The 6,000-nt window shown below is 41.8% G+C and overlaps 1 pseudogene; it reads right to left on the bottom strand.

The window, feature by feature from the left end:
• Positions 1 to 1,759: 1,759 nt before the first annotated feature.
• LOC147983171 (uncharacterized) lies at positions 1,760 to 2,401 on the bottom strand (annotated as a pseudogene).
• Positions 2,402 to 6,000: the final 3,599 nt, after the last annotated feature.

Here is a 6,000-nt window from a genome sequence, read left to right as displayed (position 1 = left end):
AGTACAGAAATATAAGACCAAGTAAATTAGTTTGACCATTGACCAATTGCATTTCTACTTAATTATAGTGAAACTAGAGACTAGTTTGCAGTCAATTATGAATTGTTTAGACACGAGAATTTGCAATTTGCCATTTGAATAGATAATGTTAGAACGTTTATAAATTGTTGAACAATTTTTTTACTTCTTAATGTTGAATAGTACCAACTTATGATCATTTTTATCAATATAATATATTATGTGATATCTTTTATATAGTTTATTATAACTAGTATAATATGTTATACGCGCCAAAAGGAAGGTTATATGCTTTCAAATTTTAAATACACAGTCCTCAATTCCTGGGCCCGCCCCTGCATGGAGCAATCATAATGAATTGGATTTTAAGATTTACTTTTTGCAAAAACACTTTATAATGATTATTTGGTTAAGGTGCTCCGACCTCATATATACAAATACCTTTTGTATATTCTATATCAGCAATTCATGCACCTCGATCGATACCCGTAAATAACTTGTCTCTTATTGTCATTTGTGGCTATTTTTGTTGTGTGAAATGCTGCCATAACTTTAGCACGGTCGATATATGTTGTTGTACCTGAGAAGGATACACATGGGTGTGCATTATGAAGTTTAGGGTGTTTATGTACAAACTACACATTTCGCTATGAGCGACCGGCTCAACCAAATAAGTCTTTTTCTTCCAAATATTTTTATGAATACGCTTTTTTGACATTGAAGTACGTTTTTTGGAATATTTGGCTCTACATTAATCATAATAAATATAATCATTTATACTAATTTTTAATACTTAATACATATATTTTTATCAAATAAAAAATATTGTAATATAGTATGGTAAATTTACACTTTGTTTTATAATAAATAATTCATTTTTAACACATTACACCTAAAACATATTTAAAGTGAACACATTACACCTTCTTAGATTAATTTCTAACTATTGCATGAATGTCGTGTATATCACTTTGTGTGTGTTTTTAAATATCTTATTAGAGATCTCGAAAGTATATGATAGATGAAATATTTTGATAGCTGTCTTTGATTATACACACTCAAATAAACAAATCTAGAATACACAAGATGTTCGCAAGGAACTTGTCACTTAATCATTTGCACATCACTTTATGATTTTCTGGTCAAATATGTCTTACATATTACAGTGGATTTGATAATCCGCTGATTTTTTAGTGTTTACTATGAATTTTGTACTGAAATAGCATTGCTCTAACTAAGATAACACTTAGTACAAATTATAAAGCATTCAACTTAAAAATATTAGTAGCCTAACTAAAAGAGAGTGGCACTTTGGTGGCCGAGCTACCTGCAGGCCGCTACCTCGGGCCGTGCAGTATAGCGCCGTGATGTGTGCTTGTTTTTTTTCTCGTGCATATACGTTAGTAGCTGTTAAGTTGAAATACATGCGTGCCATGCACTGGTGTGCTAGCTTTGTATGTGGACCGCGGGTTGCGTAGGGGATACACAAGCATGTCATGAGAGCATCTTCAACAGCCGCGCAACACGCCGCGCGCTAAAAACTCATTTGCCACACGCCCTTCGCCTGATTTGACGCGGCCGGCAACGCTGGCTCCAGCAGCCGCGTTAAAACTGAGCGCGCGTGCGTAGCTCCAGCGGCCGCGCTAAAATGCAGCGTGCGCTAAATATTGCGTACATTCTTTTAATAAAATGATAAATAAAATTCATAGATGAAAATGATACTTAGATATTTTACATACTTTCATAGCATAGATAGATAAAAAACTATGGTGCAACGATTTTTTAAAAATTCCCAGTCATCGTTATCATCATCATCATCATTGCCATCCTTGTTGGTCTGCCCCGAGGTATCGAGCCAAATGTCTTCCCAACAGTCATCATTAGACGAAAAGATCGACTGCCCACCATTTTCAACGATTTTGCACTGCGATAACGCCAGGGCCTTCCGCCGACGCATGTCCAACCGCTCCGCGCGACGCCTTGCTGTCTCCTCGCGGCGCTTTGCCCAAAAGGCTTCCTCGTTGGCGACGTCCTTTGGGTGGCGCCGACGCCACTCCACCATGGCCCGCTCGTCCTCCTCGGCGACAAGGAGGCGGCGCTACCGCCGAGCGTGCTTCGCACGGTCCTGGTCCATGATAAGACGAGGCGGAGGGGCGATGTCGTGTGCCTGCTGGCGCGTTTGGACATCCTGGAAGTTCATCTGCTGACGCGGCTTGTCCAGGCGCCACGCCGTCGCGTCGTAGGCGCGTGCAACCTCGTGCGAGGTCCGGAACGTACCGAGGCCGAGTCGGACGTCGCCGGACCGAATCTCGACGGAGTACCGGCCGTTGGGGCGCTGGCGGACGCCGTGGTAGCCCGATGCTCCTCGGCGGCGCGGCGGCATGGTGGCTCGTCGGTGGCGGGGCGCTGGAGCGGCAAGGAGAGGAAGCGATGGACGCGCTGGAAAGGCGAAGAAGCTATGAGATGCGTGTGGCAGTGTGGATAGGCGCGTGGTGAGCGTCGCAATTTTTAGGCACGCCGGAAGCGACGGGTCAAAAGTAGCGCGCGAGCTGCCGCCCTTTCCCGCGCGCGCTGGAGCACGCGAAACCGTCCAGCGCGCGCTAAAAACTAAGTTTACCGTACGCGCCTCTTTTGGCGCGGCTGTTGAAGATACTCTGAGCCTGATGGGCTGATTTAAAATTAGCACATGTGGGGTGGTGCGATGTTAATTCTGGGCCCCTCTGTCGCTGCAGGCTAGCCTAACCTCAGAAGCTGGCCGGTGCTCCGCTGAGGTGATTTCTTCTGAACCCATGGACAGCAGCAGCGCCGAAGACCAGTTCCGATCGGTGGAAGCCAATGTTGCCTCGCACAGCAATGGTGAGAGGAAGGTCGTTGGTGACTCAAACGACATGGCTCCTCAAATACGACTGCTGCAGCTGTAGGAGAGGATGGAGATGCAGAGGGTGTGGTCGTCAACAACTCAAAAGGCTCTTGCTGGACTCTCTGACGGTAAGGAACAGTCACCCTGGCATGGCACATGTTGATGGAGCCAACTCCCGTGCCGCGTACATGAAACTGGAGTGATGCATGGTTGACGGCGACGTGGAGCTGTGCTGCACTCCGGTGTTTGCTGGTGTACTGAGCCCGCGCAGAATATCAAAAGAGATAATATCAACTGCAGTCATATAACTTACGTTCAATGTTCAGTTTGATGCTAAAATTTTAAAAATACGAATTTATGGTCATCTAACTTGCGTCCTTACGCAAATACGGTCACTTTGCTTGTATTCAGACGTATCCTGCGCTGATGTGGCATGTCAGCGTGGCTATGCCCATTGTCAATGATTGGGAACAGCTTGAACGAGGCGCGCATATTTTTATTTTACAGAAACACCCCTTGTTTTGTATTTAATTAAGCAGTAGCCCTTCAATAACACATGTGGGTACAACTTAATCGCAAAGAATATTTGAGGAGAATTAAACTCTAGACATCGTATACGCACACGCACTAGCTACATATTCGTGACTATAAAGGGATGTGCCTTCTTTAATATGGACGCAGATTCTTTTTATATTCCATTTTTCCCCACGTTCAGCCAGAAAACCGGTTCCAAAAAATCTCACCTTTTTGTCCCAAAAATTCAAATGAAATTCAAATTTGAAAAATCGCAAGTTCAATTCATTTTCGTTCTGATACTGTATGCATATGAGAGATATATATTTGACATGGTTTCTGTCATTTAAATTAAAAAATTCAGGTAATAACATAGTTTTCTGGTGACCACAAAAATTTCTAGTAACCGATCTGTTATCAGAAATTTGGTCCAGGAGAAAAAGCCCGAATACGAGTAGTTCCATTGCCAAATATAAAATTTATTGTTTATCTTTTAGACAATTATAGGTATTTGGTGTAGTGGTTAGCTCCTGCGGTTTCACACTTGAGGTCGGCGAATGGAATCCATCGGGCCCCTTTTTTCCCTGCGGAATTATCCATGCGCCCAAGTTACAAATTTTTGGTTGACCCACTGACAGATGGGCCCTGTGTAGATTAGTCTAGTTACCTGGTTAGCCTAACATGTTGTTAGTATCACACCGACTAGTGGCCCCACCCCTAAATTATCAATTAGACATGTGCGTCTATTTATCTGATTAACCTGGACAAACTTGACATGTTTTTTTAGAATAACTTGACGTGCTTTTGTGTGTAATCAAATAGATTTTAGTTGTGCATGTACAACATCGGGCAGCACTGGTGGGATGGATGTAATTGTTTAATTAACAGGTTGTTGGTTCGATGCCGTAAAAAAAACAGGTTGTTGGTTCGAACCCAATCTACCTCATCCTTTTTTCATTATATTTGACGTCTTTTGCGTCATTAAATAAATTACGTAGGGACTTTTCTGAAAAGAAAAACGGTGTGCTAGAGTCACCCAACCCCTTGTGCACTCCTAGCCACTGACAGGTGGGCCTCCGTCAGGCTGGCGCGTCACATGGGCAGGCTATACGGCTAGATACGAGCGAAGTGACCGTATTTGCATGATAACGCAAGTTGGATAACCATAAATCCGTATTTTTCTTCTACGAATACAGTTAATATACGGGAATGTCATGCACGGTTCGCACCGATCGTAACGAGCACTGACGGGGCTGATTCCAGCCTGCAGGTAGCTCGGCCACCAAAGGCCATTTTGGCAATGAAAGTTGCTTTATGGTTTAGTACTATAAATTGTGTTTTTATCTTGTCAAACAGCGTAGTCATCTTTGATGCGTCATCCCTGACAGCTAAATTCGCACACGCCTACGGAAGCAGTGTCCCTGCGGGCTCCATTGTCATGGCCGAATTGATACTTCGGGAGAATATCTGATACTCCCACCCTTAGGGTGCTCCCAGTGCTCCAAACTCGGTAGCACATTTTTAAATGTTCAAAAATTTCTAAAAACAATCTAGCACATTGACACAACATCAACTTATGTTGTAAAAAAATTCAAATCAAAATTCAAAACATTGCTCGAGATAGAAAAATAACAATATTGGCATAAATGTGATAATGGGTCAAATCTAAAGCCTAACTTATGTTGTGTACTATCTACTGTCGAATTTGTCATTTATGTTTCTCAAGCTATGTTTCAGATTTTGATTTCAAATTTTGTGACAACATACAATGATGTTGTGTCTGTGTGCTGGATTTTTTTTCTGAATTTTTTGAACATTTACAAATGTCCTACCAGTTTGGAGCCCGGGGAGCACCCTAGGAGTTGGGAGTACCGGATATTCTCCTGTGGTACTTCGTGATGGATGTGCACCCCTGGGCAGTGATCCTCGTTTTCGTGTACCCTCGACCTTTATCCTCCATTCCACACAAGTGTTTTAAAAAAACGCTTTAGCTATACATCACGCGACTGAAAAGACGACAATTAGGGTCAGTCAAATTCTTTTTCCTAAACTATGCACACACACCTACACTACCACGTGCATGCATGCAACTTGCAGCCAGTGCGTGCAGGACAGGTGACGCGGCCGCCGAGATCGTTATGGGGCTTGCTAGTGCAGAGTAATTGAGATCAAGCGAGCAAAGCTCATCTTCATATAAATTAAAAAAATTAATTTTGCGAATTTTCTCCATCATGTGAATGTACGAGTCCGAGCGTGTTTCGTTGTCTCTTCTCCCTGCCTTCTTTATTATGTCCTGTAAATGTCTCTAGTTCATTCTTTCTAAGAAAACTTTAATATTTTGATTTTATTTTAATTTTTGTTTCATTTTGTTTCTACCAATGTCACTAATTCATTCTATCTTCGAAAACTTCATTATTTTGATTTTGTTTCATTTTATTTCTTTTTTAAAGGTAATACCATTGTCACTAATTCATTCTTCCTTAGAAAAATATCATTAATTTTATTTTTGTTTAGTTTTTGTTTCATTTTGTTTCTTCTTTAAAGTCAATACCAATGTCACTAATTTATTCCTTTTTAGGAAACTTTTGTTCTATGAAACCACTTTTATA

This window comes from Triticum urartu, chromosome 2A (assembly GCF_056163025.1).
Source record: "Triticum urartu cultivar PI428250 chromosome 2A, HENAU_Tu73, whole genome shotgun sequence".
In the NCBI taxonomy this organism is placed as follows: domain Eukaryota; kingdom Viridiplantae; phylum Streptophyta; class Magnoliopsida; order Poales; family Poaceae; genus Triticum; species Triticum urartu.
This window is presented reverse-complemented; position numbering and strand designations above follow the sequence as displayed.